We start from the raw sequence: 19,823 nt of genomic DNA, 5'->3' as shown, positions 1-19,823 counted from the left end.
GATGCCTTCTTTACATGGTGTTTATAATTTAAAAGCCTACTTTTTTCAATCCATACAAGGGAGAACTTTCTCAAGGGATATTGTATTAATCATCAAGAGAAGTTTCCTTTCTGCAGACTGTTGACTTCCAAGAATCAAAGGACTTCTTATATATTTGGGGGGGTTCTGTGGACTATTTTCCTTTTGGTTGTTACACAGACTGACAAGTGAACTGGTAGAAATGGAACTTAGGCTTATGAGTGTTTTAACTATGCGTCGTTCCTCCAAAGGCCGCAGATGTATCATGCATTTCCCAAAACACAAAGCATGTGTCGATACTGATTGGATAGAAAAAAAGGCAGTGCTCAGATCAGCTTTCTTCCATTCAAATCTTACCTTAACATCAGAATTATTTCACAATACTGACAACGGATCAGCTCCTAGAGATATAACCTGTGGCTGCAAATATTGAGGTGGCTTAACCTAGCCTATTCAAATACTTACCCAATATTTCTGCACTAAATAACATATACTGTATGGTACATCATTGCGCTGATGTTACACATTGTGTAATATATTGAGGCAAACATTAGGCTACAATGAGCTAAATATGGCTCAATTGATTGAACATTAAATTAATTTCAACATGATTTAAATATATAGGCCTTATTAGCCTATACTGTAGTCTATTTATATTTTAATGCATTCATCTCAGTTTTTTATTTGAAGCATCCTTTGCTTGTTTGTAACAATTGCAAAAACACTGGCAACTTTGTATTTGTAGTCAACTTTGTTTTAAAGTATACACACCCCTTGACTTTTTTGTTGTGTTACAGCCTGAATTTAAAATGGGTTAAATTGAGATTTTGTGCCACTGGCCTACACACAATACCCCATAATGTCAAAGTGGAATTATGTATTCATACATTTTTACAAATGCTGAAATGTCTTGTGAAAATAACTATTTAACCCATTTTTATTATGGCAAGCCTAAATAAGTTCAGGAGTAACAATTTGCTTAACAAGTCACATAAGTTGCAATAATAGTATTTAACATCATTTTTGAATGACTACCTCATCTCTGGAACCCACGCATACAATTATCTGTAAGGTCCCTCAATCGAGCAGGGAATTTCCAACACAGATTCAACTATGAAGACCATGGAGGATTTCCAATGCTTCGCAAAGAAGGGCACCAATTGGTAGATGGGTAAAAAAAAAAGCTGACATTGAATATCCCTTTGAGCATAGTGAAGTTATTAAGGACACTTTGATTAGTGTATCAATACACCCAGTCACTACAAAGATACAGGCGTCCTTCCTAAAGGAGAGGATGGAAACCGCTCAGGGATTTCACCCAGGCCAATGGTGACTTTAAAATGGTTACAGCGTTTAATGAATGTGATAGGAGAAAACAACAACAATACTAACATAAATGAGTGGAAAAAGACGGAAGCATGTACAGAATAAAAACATTGAAAAACGTGCATTCTGCTTGCAATAAGGCACTAAAGTAAAACTGCAAAGAAAATTGGCAAAGAAATGTCCTGAATACAAAGCGTGCAAATCCAACACAACACATCACTGTGTGCCACTCTTTATGTTTTCAAGCATGGTGGTGGCTGCATCGTGTTATGGGTATGCTCATGATGTTTTCTGAAGGTGGTAAACTTCTTAATTCTATGTTTAGCGATATAAAGTGACGAGGAAGGGCAAAAAAGCATCTGATGACGCACTTAGCCTTTCTGATAAATAACAAGCATTTTCAAGTGCAGTAAACAATGGTTTTGGGAAAAAGCTCCGAGATTTAACAATGCTCCTACGAAGGTTCTAACGATGAACTTAGCCTTAAGATGCTTTAGGGAAACCGTGCCCTGTTAAGATCTATCCTTATTTCATTGTCTTGCTGATGGATCATTTGGATTTTTGCTTATCATTTTGGATTTCTTGCTTTTGGAACAAAACATGAACTTTAATTGGAGGACAAAGACATTTAACATGATTTAGCATTTTCATTTGTGATTCAGAGGCTGATCCTATACATTTGAGTTGATTTTGGGGGTATTTTGTTTTGTCAGCTGATTCAATTGTGAATACTCATAATTGTTTCCATGATATTCGTGACTTACATTATATTTCTATTCGCTGCATTGGGTTTACAGCTAGTTTACCGTTATAAAACACAATCATAAATACCTGTTACTAAATGGTTCCTAGTGGTGCAAAACACAGCAAATCCAGCATTTGTTAATGAGAGCAGTGCAATGGTTTGGGGTCACTCTGGGTCACTGCAGTGCTTTCGTGCTTCTGCCAAGGTTAAAGGCCAAAGTGGCAATCCCTGTCCCTGCACACACATACACACACAAGCAGCCCCTCCTCCACTGCGATGGATGATTTTGGGGACAGGTGTTTCTCCCAGGGCCTTAGCGTGTGTGACGTGTAGCGTGTTGCGTGTACTGTGTGGGGTGTGAACCTCCAGATGTATGGAAGACACTGTGTAGGACTTCTACTGTGTATCACAACACAGATGGGGCCATGTATATGCGATTTTCCTGGTATAACCTACCAATGTTGTGACAACATCACAGTATGCACCATAACCTTAATGCTTAATATTGCCAGCCCTCCCTATTTTTTACTTTACCTGTGGTCTACCTTGTGTGAGGCAAAATTAGGAATAACTGACTGCTACTGGCACCTGTACGTGATCAGAGAGAAGGAGACAAGGATCCACATTTACATTTACATTTAAGTCATTTAGCAGACGCTCTTATCCAGAGCGACTTACAAATTGGTGCATTCATCTTATGACATCCAGTGGAACAGCCACTTTACAATAGTGCATCTAAATCTTTTAAGGGGGGTGAGAGGGATTACTTTATCCTATCCTAGGTATTCCTTAAAGAGGTGGGGTTTCAGGTGTCTCCGGAAGGTGGTGATTGACTCCGCTGTCCTGGCGTCGTGAGTGAGTTTGTTCCACCATTGGGGGGCCAGAGCAGCGAACAGTTTTGACTGGGCTGAGCGGGAACTGTACTTCCTCAGTGGTAGGGAGGCGAGCAGGCCAGAGATGGAATCCACAGCAGTGTAGAGGGACCAAGAAAGAGTGGTGACTGAAAAATAATAGAAAAGTGGCTACAGAGAATGAATGGAATAGTGGCAGTAGAGGATGAATGGAAAAGGGAGAGAGCGAGAAAGAGAGTGCGTGTGATGGTACTGCAGGCCCTTGGCTGAATGGTCCCCTATCTGGAACATGGTCACCCATGGCTAACTGTAGGTTAGTTGGGCCCATTCCATGGTTAGGCTGCCTCTGGCTAGGGAGCATATGCCCGCACTGGGCTACCAGGTGTCCATTTGGACACCTTGTTAAGTTATTACTTAACAGCAACTCTTCTGTCATCACACGTTAGTTCACCACAGGCCCACATAGCAGTCATTTTACCGTTAAAGCTATTGTGGAGAGTATTCCATTTTTTCTTCATGCCATTATGCCTATTTACTTTTATGTGTCATGACATAGCAAACCATTATCTTTTAATAGGTCTTGTCTGATCCCCCCTAACATTTATTTCATGACCCAACACACACACACACACCCTCACACACGGTACACACAAACATCGTACACACACACACTTGTGAGCGTCCGTCCCTCAGCAGCCCATTAGGTGATTAGGTAACATCAAGGCCTCCCACGCGGATGGCAGTAATGAACCACACATTTGGATCTAGACGATCCGGACGCGCTGAGAGGCCGTCTCATTGGGTGTCTCACACTTACTCCATGTTCCAAACCCTACACCTCAGGTTCCAAACCCTACAACAGCCCCATTTTACCCCTCTGAATTGGGGCCTTAGAGGGGGGGGGGGTATCTAATATCCTTCCACAGATCAACCAACCGGACGTTTGAGTTCTTTCAATTTCCAGCTTCATGCTGTTAGTTAGACCAGACAGGAAGCAGCTCCCAATGTGGGTGTCTAGCCTACAAAAGGTGGTCAAATTAAACAAATATTACAAACGGTCAGAGGACAAAGGTTGTGTTACCGATATGTGAGCTTAACAAGTGATACTGGCAGTGGCAAGTACAGTGTAGGATTGAATTCTCTCTAAAGTTACATTAGAGCAGAGTAACAGGAAGGAAAGAGAAGGCTACGCTACCCTTTCTACACACCTGTGCCCCTGTTTCAACATCAGTAACTTGATAACTCATGGGAGACCAAGCAGTGTGTACTCTGTACTATTTCCTGATAGCTTCGATGAGATGGTAGCTATTCCCTGGACAGCACATGGTATCCATTGTTTAGATATGACTCACACAGAGTTGGCTCTGAGGCTAACAGAGAGAATAAGAATGACATCTGACGAGTGGAAGAGATGTGAGATGTGATGAAGCATGTAAGTCCCACACAAGTATGGACTGACTGTTAATGTCTCTGGCAGCACTATCGTTGATAGTGAGGATGATAAGTAGCCTGGCATCCAAACTGATTTAGGGCTAGATTCAATCCGTAAGTTTGTATCGCGATAAACCTTTTAAGGGAATTTCCGATTGAGCCGACCAATGCAGTGTTTACCATGAATGCAGTCTCTGCAAACACAGGAACGTTGCTTTTAAATTTCAATCCCGCTATAGGGTAGGTCTTCACTGTTTCACTGTTGTTTCACTTACAACAATGACATTAACGAAGTCAGAAGATCAGACAACCAGTGGGAGAATCACGTGAACACAGGTGCCACTAGATGTTCCTCACTGAGACGTTACTAGCTGTCAAATCATTGCCTCCTTTGTCCTTGTTTTCTCAAAGAACATTAGAGGTGAGGATTCAAGGTCCCTCCCTAAGACCTCTTCTCCTATGAGCTTTGAGAGGAATTGAGGAAACAAGGACAGAGGAACCAAATGTAGAATATTCTTACATAGTGGACTACTGTGGACCAGAGCCTTGACCAGAAACCTATGGCTCTGATGTCAAGAATGGCGCTACAGACGATAGCTGCCGTTTTACAGGCTCCTGACCAATTATGCTATTTTGTGTGTTTTTTTTATGCTGGTCTTAACTTTTTTGGTACAAAATGTGTCCGCCATCATTTCCTATGACCGTAAATGGCTTCTAGACATCAGAGCAGCGATCACTAACCTCGATTTGAATGAAGAGTTCTAATGAGTGGGAAGCTCTAAACATTCGGCTTACTTCAGGCCAGGCCCTAATTCCCGGGACTCTAAAGAGGACGCGACGGCGAAAAAGAGGCATGTGAGGCGGCCTCCTAACGAGATTACGTTGGCGAACAAATAGACCACCATTGCTCACTGTTCTGTTGGCGAATGTGCAGTCACTGGAGAACAAACTGGATGAACTCTGCTTGAGACAATCCTATCAACTGGACTTGAGTCTTGACTGAACAAGAACAGGGATAATATATACAATATCTTAAGGGATTCTCCATGCATTGTCTAGATCAGACAGCAACCTCAGGTGTGTTTCTTTGTTAACAGCAGCTGGTGCGCGATCTCTAATGTTAAGTAAGTTCCATGTTTTTGCTCGCTTCAGTTAGAATAACTAATGATAAGCTACTGACCAAACTATTTACAAAGATAATTTTCATCTATATTTTTCATAGCTTGTCTATTTACCACCACAAACTGATGCTGGCACTAAGACCAGACTCAATGAGCTGTATAGGACCATAAAGCAAACAAAAATGCACATCCAGAGGCGTCGCTGCTTGTGTGCAGGGAATTTTTTATTTTTTTACCTAATTTTAACCAGCATGTCACCTGTGCAACTAAAAGGCAACAAAACTCTTGATCCCCTTTACTCCACACACAGAAATGCATACAGGGCTCTCCCTCGCCTTCCCTTTGGCAAATCTGACCATAACTATATCCTCCTTTTTCCTGCTTACAAGCAAAAACTTAAAAAGGAAGTACCAGTGACGCGCTCAATATGGAAATGGTCCGATGAAGTGGAGGCTACAGGACTGTTTCACTAGCACAGACTAGAATATGTTCCGGTATTCATTCAAAACAATGAGGAGTTCACCACATCAGTCAATGGCTTCATTAAGATGCGCATTGATGATGTCATCCCCACAGTGACCGTACAACCAGAAGCCATGGATTACAGGCAACATCCGCACTGAGCTAAAGGCTAGAGCTGCCGCTTTCAAGGAGCAGGACACTAATCCGGATACTTAAGAAATAAGAAATCTCGCTACGACCTCCTACGAGCCATCAAACCGGCAAAACATCAATAGAAGACTAAGATTGAGTTCTACTGATGCTTGTTGGATGTGGCAGGGTTTGCAAACTATTAGGGATTACAAAGGGAAACCCAGTTGCGAACTGCCCAGTGACGAGAGCCTACCAGACGAGCTAAGTGCCTTAAATACTCACTTCGAGGCATGAGAGCACCAACTCTGTGTGATCTGTGTGATCTCACTCTCCGTAGCTGGTGTAAGACCTTTAAACAGGCTAACATTCGCAAGGCCGCGGGGCCAGATGGATTACCAGGATGCGTACTCAGAGCATGCAGTGATCAGATGGCAAGTGTTTTCACTGACATTGTCAACCTCTCCCTGACCCTGTCTGTAATACCAATACCAAGGTATTACAGACCACCATAGTCCCTGTGCCCAAGAACAACATGGTAACCTGAATATCACCGACCCGTAGCACTCCCATCTGTAGCCATGAAATGCTTTGAAAGGCTGATCATGGCTCACATCAACACCATCATCCCAGACACCCTGGACTCACTCCAATTTGCATACAGCCCCAACAGATCCACAGACGATGCAATCTGTGCACTCCACATTGCCCTTTCCCACCTGGACAAAAGAAACACCTACGTGAGAATGCTGCTCATTGACTTCAGTTCATCGTTCAACAGCATAGTGCAACTGGATCCTGGATTTTCTGACATGCCACCCCCAAGTGGTGAGGGTATGCAACAAAACATCTGCCACACTGATCCTCAACACAGGGCCCCTCAGGGGTGCATGCTTAGTCACCTCCTGTACTCCCTGTTAACCAACGACTGTGTGGCAAAGCACGACTCCAACACCACCATTAAGTTTGCCAAAGACACAACAGTGGTAAGCCTGATCACCGACGATGATGAGACAACAACCACTCCCTCAACGTCAGAAAGACAAAGGAGCTGATCGAGGACTACAGGAAATGGTGGACCAAGCACACCCCTATTCACATTGTGGGGCTGTCGTGGAGCAGGTTGAGAGCTTCAAGTTAATTGGTGTCCACATCGCTAAGGACCTATCATGGTCTAAACACACCAACACAGTTGTGAAGAGGGTGCAACAACTCCTCTTTCCCCTCAGGAGGCTGAAAATATTTGGCATGTGCCCTCAGATCTTCCAAAAGTTGTACAGCTGCACAATTGAGAGCATCTTGACTGGTTGCATCACCTTGGCATCCGACTGTAAGGCGCTACAGATGTAGGACATCACTGCCATCCAGGACTTCTGTATCAGACAGTGTCAGTCGAAGGCCCTCCACCCAAGTCATAGACTGTTCTCTAGGCTACCACACGATACTGGAGCGCCAATTCTGGGACCAAAAGGCTCCTGAACCTCTTCTACCCTCAATAAGACTGCAGAAACAGTTAATCAAATGGCTACCCTGACTATTTGCATTGACACTTTTTTGTTGCACTGATTCTCTTGCACTGGCTCCATGAACACTCACTGGACTGTACCCACACACTCAGAAATACTACACTGACATACACACATACACACACACACTTACACACACACGCTCACACACACATGAATATTGTGGCCACACGCACACTTTTAAACTCTTCACATGCACTGCTGTTACTCTGTTATTATCTATCTTGATTGCCTAGTCACTTTTACCCCTACCTACATGCATGCTGAACACAAATTTAAATGCAACATTTAACAATTTCTAAGATTTTACTGAATTACAGTTCATATAAGGAAATCAGTCAATTGAAATAAATAAATTACGCTCTAATCTATGGATCTCACTTGACTACGAATACAGATATGCATCTGTTGGTCACAGATACAAAAATAAAAGTCTGTGGATCAGAAAACCAGTCAGTATCTGGTGTGACCACCATTTTCCTCATGCAGAGCGACACATCTCCTTCACATAGAGTTGATCAGGCTGTTGATTGTGGCCTGTGGAATGTTGTCCTACTCCTCTTCAATGGCTTTGTGAAGTTGCTGGATATAGGAAGGAACTGGAACAAACTCTCGTACATGTCGATCCAGAGCATCCCAAACATGCTCAATGGGTGACATGTCTGGTAAGTTTGCAGGCCATTGAAGAAGTGGGACATTTTCAACTTTTTCAACTGCAGTAATTGTGTACAGATCCTTGCGACATGGGGCCGTGCGTTATCATGCTGAAACATGAGGTGATGGTGGCAGATGAATGGCACGACAATGGGCCTCATAATCTCATCATGATATCGCTAGCATCGATAAGATGCAATTGCGTACAACGAAATCTTTTACAACGACGTTGGAGGCTGCTTATGATACTAATTCCCTTTCATTTTTTTACTCCTCATTGTTGGGAAAGGACTTGTAAATAAGCATTTCACGGTAAAGTCTCCACCTGTTGTATTTGGCACGTGACAAATACAATTTGATTTGTATGGCTTCATTTCAGATAGATTTTTGTACATTTTAATGTTGCAATAATAGGATCTAGGCTGAGCGTTTGAGCGAGTGAGAGAACATAATTTTGATGGCAACCCTGATACCAATGAATCAACTGTCTCGCAGAGAAATAGAACAGCTCATTTTCAGCCACTCGTGAGTCTCATTTGAATTTCCTGGTGCATCAGGAAATTGTGTATTTATTCCTTGTGTCTTTCTATAGTTTTTCTATTTTTCTCCCTGCATTGTTGGGAAGAGGACGTAACTAAGCATTTCACTCTTAGTAAACCTGTTGTTTACGAAGCATTTGACATATAAAATGTAATTTGATCTTATGGGCCCTGGTCAAAATAGTGCACTACATATGAAATAGGGTGCCATTTAGGAAGCATCCCGTGTCCTACTTTTCCCAGCAGCGTAGGTGTACCCCGTCCTAGCAACAATCTGAGAATGACCTAGGCACCACTGAGTGATGAGGACCATATATGGAGCTCTGAGGACCAGCATGCCTTGCTGAGTGGCATATGCTCTCTTAGTGTAACCACCAAATCACCTTCACTAGTCTAACCCTGCACAGTGAAGGGAGGGGGAGCACAAGTGGGTTTTCTGTGTGTGTGCATGTGTGTTTGTGTATGTGTGTTAATGACTAAGACAAATCTGTGCCCCCACTAAAACCGTATTTCCAATTTCGGAAAACACCTATGTCTTGCCCCCCATCAAATCTCAAAACATGCTTGATGGTTTATCACCCATGGTGCGCATTTCATAAATGCTCTACATTCGCCAGTGAATTCGTAAATGTAATAGCATTGCCAATTCTTGTGATTTCAATATTACAATTCACTTGACTCTCATAATGTTAGCTGACACAAGAATTGTAATTGCAATGCTGTTTACTGCCACACTTTTTCAGGTCCAACATTGTATGTGAAACCTTACTGTATTCTAGCTGGTGTGCTCTCCAGCATTTCAACTCACTCTTATGTAAGGGGGGTTGTGTAACAATTGTGGATCCATTTTTATTTGGGATATAGCCTCACCTCCCAAACACTCCCCAATGAGCCAGAAAGGTCAGATCATCCACAGGGATTGCCCGGACAGGGGGTGAAGAGGAAGGCGGTGGGGGCGGACAGAGGACAGGGGGGGGGCAATCCCTGTACAGACATGAGAATTATGGCGCAACCCCTCTTGTTTAATTACTGTAAGTATTAAAAGGACAAGACTACACCACCTTAACCCCGAGACAGTTTTCAAGGTGGCGGCGTAACACAAACGCATATACGCACGCACAGGCATGCACACATACGCATGCACACACACTCACACAAACAAACATCAGCAATCTATGTAAGTTAAAACTGGCAACAAGAAATCAACCAACACATTCATGACTACACCAACAGGTAGTGCAGGTAATGGATTGTGTGTGTATGTGTGTATTTTATGTGTGTAAACTTGTGTATGTTTTGGACTCTGCAATATTATAATTAATATGTTTATGTATGGTGTCAAGGTTGTTGAAAATGTGTGTTACTTAATGTGTGTTCAGTTGTTTGTGTGTACACTGAGCATCAGGCTGCATCTCAGTGCCAACGCAGTTCTTCGGGAACGGACAAGCGCATAGTCTAAAAATGCCAAATACAGTGACACAGACGGAAAGAGGGAGGTAGAGAGAGAGAGAGATAGAGAGGGGGCAGTGATCAACAGTGAGTGAGCGAGAGATAGAACTGCAGCAGACCTGGATCAGATAGCAGAGATAGAGAGAAAGAGCGAGAGACAGAGAAAGAAGAGAGGGTGACTGTGTGGATTGGACAAGGTTGGGGGAAACGTTGATTTAAACAAGTGGACCCCTCCAGAGAGAGCGAGAGAGAGGGAGAGAGAGAGATCCCCAAAGATCATTCAGACCGGAATATCATGCTTCTTTTCCCAGAAAATTGTTACCTAGAAATGTTACCTTTGGGGGTTCTGGTCATTTGCGAAGGGCTACTTTCCTTCCCAATTTTCCCATCTATCTATTTCTGAAAACGAGAGCACCTATCGAGTGCGTCTTGCTGGAACAGGTGGTGTGTTGTGCAGCGGTACGGTCCCTGTCCTGTCACTGCGTTGTGTTGTGCAGACACTTTTCCTGAACGGAGAAAGAGACTATTGACGACCAGGACCAATCGAGATGAAGAAGCTCAGCGGGTTTTTCCGGTTCTGCCTCACTCGAATGGAGTGGTTCTACCCATAAAGGATCTGAAGAGAATTAGCCAGAACCCAGCAGAGAACATGCTACAGTTTGGCTAAAGAACCTTAGCGAGCAGAAGGGGAACTGGAAAACCTCTGTGGAAATCTCTGTACCTCTGTTCTAGAACAGTTGGAGAAAGGGAACTTTAACCTGAACAAATAGGGATCATCACATCACAAGGTAAGCAGCTGGACTATCAGACTGGCATTGATTGACACCTGTGAAGGAATGAATTCACCACCTCTTTCTTCAACAGCTGTCTAGTGCAGATTCATTACCCTGAAAATCTGACAACTGACATTTTGGATGTAGCCTACATTCTCTGTTAAAATAACAGTTGTTGTACAGAAATACACGTTTATAATCATACATATTGTTTTGAGGGCCGGAAAGGGTCAGAGAGGAGTCTAAGAGAACGGTATGGATATTAATATCTCTGGTATGGTTCGCCGCTGGCATCCTAGAAACTGTATTGAGCAGCTACGGTGTGAAACACACCAGCTGGCACAGATGACGTTTTCTACCTGCTCCCAACCTGCTGTACATCTGGGACATAACGAATTGAACCTGGGGCAAAATGTTAATGCTTAAGCTGTTCTAAAACTGAACCTGCATGGGTCTAATGGGAACACACTGATGAGACCGTTGAGGAGTAGATAGCTTGAATTCATACTCAAATATAGGTACCGTTATCTAGGCTATTAGTAAAGAGAGTCATTTTACTCTCACTAAACAGTCCAGACAATTGCACCAGGAATCAATGTTTCAAAGTCAATCATTATCTAGCTAAGTAATATATATATTTTACCTTTATTTAACTAGGCAAGTCAGTTAAGAACAAATTCTTATTTTCAATGACGGCCTAGGAACAGTGGGTTAACTGCCTTGTTCAGGGACAGAACGAGAGATTTTTACCTTGTCAGCTCAAGGATTCGATCTTGCAACCTTTCAGTTACTAGTCCAACACTCTAACAACTAGGCTACCTGCCGTTCGATATATATATCAATTGAACATTATATCAATTGAACATTTTCAAAATAATAATTTCTCCCAGGAACAACATTATTGAATAGTTCATGGTTTTGGATCTGTATTTATATATTTTACATTTTTTATACATATATATATTTTTAATTTTACCCCCTTTTTCTCCCCAATTTCGTGGTATCCAATTGTATCCAATCTTGTCTCATCGCTACAACTCCCGTACGGGCTCGGGAGAGACAAAGGTCGAGAGCTATGCGTCCTCCGAAACACAACCCAACCAAGCTGCACTGCTTCTTAACACAACGCGCATCCAACCAGGAAGCCAGCCGCACCAATGTGTCGGAGGAAACACCATGCACCTAGCGACCTGGTCAGCGTGCATTGCGCCCGGCCCGCCACAGGAGTCGCTAGTGCACGATGAGACAAGGATATCCCTACATGCCAAACCCTCCCTAACCCGGACGACGCTAGGCCAATTGTGCGTCGCCCCATTGACCTTCCGGTCGCATCTGGCTGCGACAGAGCCTGGGCTCAACCCCAGAGTCTCTGGTGGCACAGCTAGCACTGTGATGAAGTACCTTAGACCACTGCGCCACCCGGGAGGCCCCTACATATATATATATATATATATATATATATTTATTTATTTATTTTAAACATAGGGGATGGATCAGCTTTAATATTACAGATAGATTGTTGCTTCCATCAATGTAATTGTCTGCATCATTTCCAATCCCCCATATCTTTTTGGGGTACAGTTTTTATATATATATATACATAGTGTACATACACATACCCACATACATATAGGTGAGATGGAAGGTGTGCATGAATGGACTTTGGAATGCCAACTGCCAGAATAGCTAGTAAAGTTTTTCAATGGGATCTACCCATAGTGGGAGCCTGGGCAACTGAAATGTCTGACCTTTTTCAACAGTCCGACTGTGAATATCTGTATGAAAACCGAATTAAGGGAGACATAGATGTGATTACAAAACAACTGTTGATGCAATATGAAATTAAATGGGTGGAGGTGATTAATTATAAACCCAAATTGAGAGCCTTTTGTTTGATTAAGGGTGAATTCGTGTGTGAGAGATATATTATATATAACCTACCTAGCAAGAGATTGCTATGTGCACAGGTAAGATCAGGGATGTTGTCTCTCTGCGTATTAAAACAGGTGAGTTCAGGGATATTGCGTCTGCGTATTGAAACAGGTCAGTATTGTGGTGAAATGAAAGAGGAAAGGACATAACGAATTAATTAAATAGTATGCGCAAAACACTAGTCTCAACGTCAACAGTGAAGCGGCGACTCCTGGGGCGCTGGCTTTCTAGGCAAAGTTGCAAAGAAAAAGCCATGTCAGACTGGCCAATAAAAAGAAAAGATTAAGATGGGCAAAAGAACACATACACTGGACAGAGGAACTCTGCCTAGAAGAGCTTGTTTATGTGCCAATTAATCCCATAGGTAATGGGTTTCCAATTGGCGATTTGACACCAAAATAAAATTTAATTCATTCATTCGTCATTCTTTCATTCATATATATATAAACATTCATACATATACACCTATATGTACATACCCACATATATATACATATATACACATACACAGTTTTTTGAATATAACTTCCTTTATTATTCCCCACAAACCCTACCACCGCTCCCCCAATTGGGGTAAACTAATAAACAATAACACTTAGGCTTCTGCTTTCAGCTTATACATACTATACACATTTTACAGACACAATTATTTTACAATATATATATCTTGTTTGTTTTTAGTCCTGGCCTTCCTCTGTTTCTGATGTCCATCCACTTTGATTTCCATTTTCCATATATTTGTAGCTGTGCTATTTCACAAAAATTCTGAACCTATATACACTTGAGATGGGCTCGGTGATGGTGCAACTGCTGAGCATCTGAGTGTATGGTTGTTTGTGAGGGAAAGGGGTTGAGTGTATATGAGTGTCTGAGTGTTTGTGTGGGTGTGTCAGTGTGTATGTTAGATGTTAGGGACAATATAGGATGAATCACAAAAATAATAATTGCTTTCTAAATGTAATTTTTTGTAATACTGGTAAGAGTTAACAAACCTTTACATAAACTGCCTAGATTACTACAAATATGAATAGCTAATGGAAATGAAGAGAAACGGGATTTTTTTTTAAATACATTTATTTTTTAATAGCTATATGTAATACAAATCGAGGTGAGGGCAATGGAAATGCTTTTGGCGGTTGATCTGCTTCTGTTCTGTGGGTGGCACTGTGTGGTCTTTCGAAGGATGGTCACGGTCTCTCCAGGGCCATGGGATCCGGGTGGTTGGGGATGGTCTGTCCGTCATTGGGATGACAACCCAACTTGGGATGAGGAGGGGTTTTAGCGGGTGGAATAGTGGGGACCAATTGGAGTTTATTTAGTAGCAATACAAATATCATGGTACAGCTATATAGACACTCAATCATCATGTTACTTTTTAATGGTACGTTTACAAACATATATTATGATAAATAGAATTGAAACTTGTGTCTCATTATGGTAATTGGTGAAATAAGTATAGCCAGTTATAATTGTAATGGCTTAGCAGATAATAAGAAAAGAAGATCAGTATTTACCTGGATAAAATAGAAGGAATATATTATCTATTGTTTACAGGAAACTCATTCAACAATTTTAGATTAAGTTTTGTGGAAAAAAAGGACTGGTGTAAAGAAATTCAAAAGGGGTGATGATCTTAATTAACAGTAATTTTGATCCAAATGTGCAAATTGTCCAAACAGATCCTCAAGGTAGATGGATGATTTTAAATATGTTATTGGACAGATATGGCTTATTAACCTATACGGTCTAAATAATAATGAGCCATGCTTCTTTGAAAATGTATCAACCCTACAAGCAACACAAGGCTCCATTATTTTGGTGGGAGAATATAATACGGTTTTAAATACCTTTATGAACTGTAAAGGAAATCACACTACAAACTATCACTCTCAGGCATTTAAGGAAATCATGAATGTCATGGATATATTGGAATTAGTGGATATACGGAGGCTTAAATACCCTGACCTAGACCTAGTGAGATATACATGGAGGAGGCTTAAACAAGCTAGTCATCTTGATTACTTTCTTATGTCATTCCTTTCTGGCACCAAAAGTTTAAAAAGTATTGATTGGAGACAGAATGCGGTCGGACCATCACATAATTGGCATACATATTACTCTTACAGAATTTCCACGTCGGCGAGAACATTGGAAATTGAATCAAAACCTACTGGATGATAACTTGTTTTTAACTAGGACAGAGGCTACCATAGAGTCTCAGAGTAAGTAGAGGAAAAACTCAAATTAATGGAGGAACTTATTCAACAAAGATACAGTGTAATATATTATGAAAAATAAAGTGAACTGGATGGAATATGGGGGAAAATGCACCAAATTCTTTTTCAATCTTCAACATAGAAATGACATCAATTTTTTTTTACTGAAACTTCTTCCAAATGATGGAGTCACTCATGATTCACTGAACAATATTTTGAAAGAGAAAGTAAAGTACTTTTCGTTTGTCTCCTCCATCTCCACTAACCGAGCTAATTATATGGATTTTATTTATATTAATAATGTAAAATTAACATCTGTACAGAAAGACTCATGTGAAGGCCAAATTACAGAGGAGGAACTTCTTGATGCAATTAAAGCCTTTATGTCTGGGAAAACTCCAGGGCTGGATGGCATACCAGTGGAGGTACACCAAACGTTTTTTGATATACTCAGAGGACCATTATTAGCATGTTTTAACCAATCCTATATAAATGGCAGATCCAAAGTTTTGAGTAAATAACAATACATACTTTTTTTTGTTTAGCTCGTTGAAAGATGAATAATCAAAATAAAGTTGATGTATCATGCATTTTTTCCCACTATTTAAAAAAAAAATTGTACCTTTATTTTACTAGGCAAGTCAGTTAAGAACAAATTCTTATTTTCAATGACGGCCTTATTACTCACTCACAACTATTTTGTTTGATCACTGAAATAAGCAAATGGCTGTTAGTTACATCAGAAGTTGAAATAAGTACCTGAAAATGCCATGTACCAGCACTATGTGTCCTGTAATACACATGTGTTCAGGTCCAATCATATTGTGGCTCCCGAGTGGCGCAGAGGACTAAGGCACTGCATCTCACTGCTAGAGGTGTCACCACAGACTCTGGTTCGAGGCTGTTCCAGGCTGTATCACAACCGACTGTGATTGGGAGTCCTATAGAGCGTTGCACAATTGCCCCACTGTTGTCCGGGGAAGGGTTTGGTTGGGGTAGGCCATAATTGTAAATAAGAATTTATTCTTAATTAACTGACTTAGTTGACCTTGTTAAATGAAAAATATATAATCCTTTCTCTATTCCTAGGTGTCAGCTGGTCTGAATGGGGATTCAGTTCAAATCAATGGATCAACAGAAACAGCCATGCTTACATTTAGTCATTTATTGTAGTTTTAGTTGATCATCTGGTAAAAAAATGTGTGATTACTGAATCACTGTATAGCTTGAGATCAACAAGGTGGTTTATTTGGAGTCTATCTGATTCAGGGCAAAACTTACCCCATGAGCTGTTCTAATTGTCTTTCATTTACAGTGGCAGTTGCAATATCAATCAAATGACTGTACATAATGATTTCTAGATCGAATAGACAAGTATTTACTTGACAGATTTTTCAGATACAAATGTAAGTGGAATTCATTACATACAGCTTCCAAATATTTCTGAGACCTTCACAGAATTTAAAATCATTGTAAAAATGTCTGTCTGTTTCATACAATTAACATTTAATGAGTGTGCCACTTCATATTTCACCATGTTTAATAGAACGTGTACAGTATGTGTACTTTTGGACAGTTGTTTGGACAGTTAAATTAGTGTGTGTTCTGTTGCTGTCTGTCATCACCACCACCATCCGACACCATACCAAGACCAGCTCTGTGCTCTCTTTCCCTCTTAGTTTACAGCAATAGCAGGACACACATGTAAACCCCCTTCCACCCTTCCACCTCTCCCTCCCTCCCGTTTCACAGTTTGTTTCTGCCCCAAACCTGCCAGCTTCCAACACCAGCTGGCTGTATCGGAGTCACAAGCGCCTTCCTAACGAATCAATCAGGTTTCGGTGCACGGCGGTGGGAAACCCAATTATGTAGACGATGATGCTTCCAAGCTATGAACTACGTGTAAAGAGCATCTGGCTAGTGGTGGGGTGTGATGACAAATAGTGCACTACTTTAGTGCACTACTTGTGATGACAAGTAGTGCACTAAATAGGGAATAGGATGCCATTTGTGTTGACAAAGCATAACGAGTGTCTCATCACTTATCAATCTTACTTTGGAACAGATAGTACCTTCAGAAAGTATTGACGCCCCTTTACATTTTTTCACATTTTGTTGTGTTACAAAATGGGATAAAACGGATTAAAACGAATAAAAAGTCCTTTTTTGTTAGCGAACTACACAAAATAATGTCCAAGTAAAGAACAATTTTAACATTTGTAAAACAATTAAGAAAATTAAAACCGTAATATATCTTAATTTAAGTATTCAACACCCTGAGTCAATACATGTTTGGCAGCGATTACAGCTGTGAGTCTTTCTGGGTAAGTCTAAGTGTGTTGCACACTTGGATTCCATAATATTTGGACCCTATTCGGTCCCACTTTAAATTATGTTTAGCTTATAAAAGTGATGTAAAATCCAGAAAATTATGTCATGGCTTTAGAAGTTTCTGATTGACTAATTGACTAATTTAAGTCAATTGGAGGTGTCCCTGAAGATGTACTTTAAGGCCTACCTTCAAACTCAGTGCCTCGTTGCTAGACATCATGGGAAAATCAAAAGAAATCAGCCAAGACATCAGAAAAAAAATTGTAGACGTCCACAAGTCTGCTTCATCCTTGGGAGCAATTTCCAAACGCCTGAAGGAACCACGTCCATCTGTACAAACAATAGTACCCAAGTATAAACACCATGGGGCCACGCAGCTGTCATACCGCTCAGCAAGGAGACGCGTTCTGTCTCCAAGAGATGAACATACTTTGGTGCGCAAAGTGCATTTCAATCCCAGAACAACAGCAAAGGACCCTTTGAAGATGTTGGAGGAAACAGGTACAAAAGCATCTATATCCACAGTAAAACAAGTCCTATATCGACGTAACCTGAAAGGCTGCTCAGCAAGGAAGCCAATGTTCCAAAACTGCCATAAAAAAGCCAGACTACGGTTTGCAACTGCACATGGGGAAAAATATCGTACTTTTTGGAGAAATGTCCCCTGGTCTGATGAGACAAAAATACAGCTGTTTGGTCATAATGACCATCGTAATGTTTGGAGGAAAAAGGGGGAGGCTTGCAAACAGAAGAACACCATCGCAACTGTGAAGCACGGGGGTGGCAGCATCATGTTGTGGGGGTGCTTTGCTGCAGGAGGAACTGGTGCACTTCACAAAATAGATGGCATCACGAGGAGGAGAATTACGTGGATATATTGAAGCAACATCTCAAGACATCGGTCAGGCAGTTAATGCTTGGTCGCAAATGGATCTTCCAAATGGACAATGACCCCAAGCATACTTCCAAAGTTGTGGCAAAATGGCTTAAGGACAACAAAGTCAAGGTATTGGAGTCGCCATCACAAAGCCCTGACCTCAATCCCATAGAAAATGTGTGGGCAGAACTGAAAAAAATACAAAAACATTACGTTTCAAAAAGTCCAGCAATGCAATTACACTATATATACACAATTATGTGGACTCCCTTAAAATGTGTGGTTTTGGCTATGTCAGCCACAAGGTTGCTGACAGGTGTATAAAATCAGGCACACAGCCATGCAATCTCCATAGACAAACATTGGAAGTAGAATAACCTTGCTGAAGAGCTCAGTGATTTTCAACGTGGCACCGTCATAGGATGCCACATTTCCAACAAGTCACCTCTTAACATTTATGCCTAGCTAGAGCTGCCGGTCAGCCGTAAGTGCTGTTATGGTGAAGTGGAAATGTCTAGGAGCAATAACATCTCAGCCTCGAAGTGGTTGGCCACACAAGCTCACAGAACGGGACCGCAGAGTGCTGGAGTGTGTAACGCATAAAAATTGCCTGTTCTCGGTTGCAACACTCACTACCGAGTTCCAAACTGCCTCTGGAAGCAACTTCAGCACAATAACTGTTAGTCGGGAGCGTCATGAAATGGGTTTCCATGACCGAGCAGCCGCACACAAGCCTAAGATGTCCATGCGCAATGCCAAGCGTCGGCTGGAGTGGTGTAAAGCTCACCGCCATTGGACTCTGGCGCAGTGGAAACGTGTTCTCTGGAGTGATGAATCACTCTTCGCCATCTGGCAGTCCGACAGACGAATCTAGGTTTGGCGGATGCCAGGAGAACACTACCTGCCCAAATGTATTGCGCCAACTGTAAGGTTTGGGGAGGAGGAACAATGGTCTGGGGCTCTTTTTCATGGTTGGGGCTAGGCCCCTTAGTTCCAGTGAAGGGAAATCTTAATGCTCTTTCCTGTTTCAGCATGACAATGCCCCCATGCACAAAGCGAGGTCTGTCCAGAAATGATTTGTCGAGATCGTTGTGGAAAAGCTTGACTGGCCTGCACAGAGCCCTGACATCAACCCCATTGAACAACTTTGGCTCGCGAACTGCGAGCCAGGTCTAACCGTCCAACATCAGTGCCCGACCTCACTAATGCTCTTGTGGCTGAATGGAAGCAAGTCCCCGCAGCAATGTTCTAACATCTAATGGAAAGCCTTCCCAGAAGAGTGAAGGCTGTTATAGCAGATAAAGGGAGACCACCTCCATATTAATGCCAATGATTTTGTAATGAGGTGTTCAACGAGCAGGTGTGCTCATAATTTTGGTAATATAGTGTACATGGAACATTACACAGGACTGTGGTTCTTGCATCTCTTCCTGCTGGAGGTAT

The 19,823-nt window shown here is 41.7% G+C and overlaps 1 protein-coding gene across 1 annotated transcript in view; it reads left to right on the top strand.

Annotated features, from left to right (window-relative positions):
- The first annotated feature begins 10,324 nt into the window (after positions 1 to 10,324).
- Positions 10,325 to 19,823, top strand: part of LOC115109976 (ATP-sensitive inward rectifier potassium channel 12-like) — a 61,190-nt gene continuing 51,691 nt past the window's right edge. The window contains exon 1 of the mRNA XM_029635258.2: positions 10,325 to 11,039. The gene's annotated coding sequence lies outside the window, so the exon portion shown is untranslated. The remainder of the gene's footprint in view (positions 11,040 to 19,823) is intronic.

The sequence above is a fragment of the Oncorhynchus nerka genome, linkage group LG26, assembly GCF_034236695.1.
Source record: "Oncorhynchus nerka isolate Pitt River linkage group LG26, Oner_Uvic_2.0, whole genome shotgun sequence".
Taxonomy (NCBI): domain Eukaryota; kingdom Metazoa; phylum Chordata; class Actinopteri; order Salmoniformes; family Salmonidae; genus Oncorhynchus; species Oncorhynchus nerka.
The sequence above is the reverse complement of the archived record's forward strand: the minus strand, read 5'-3'. Positions and strand labels throughout refer to the sequence as shown.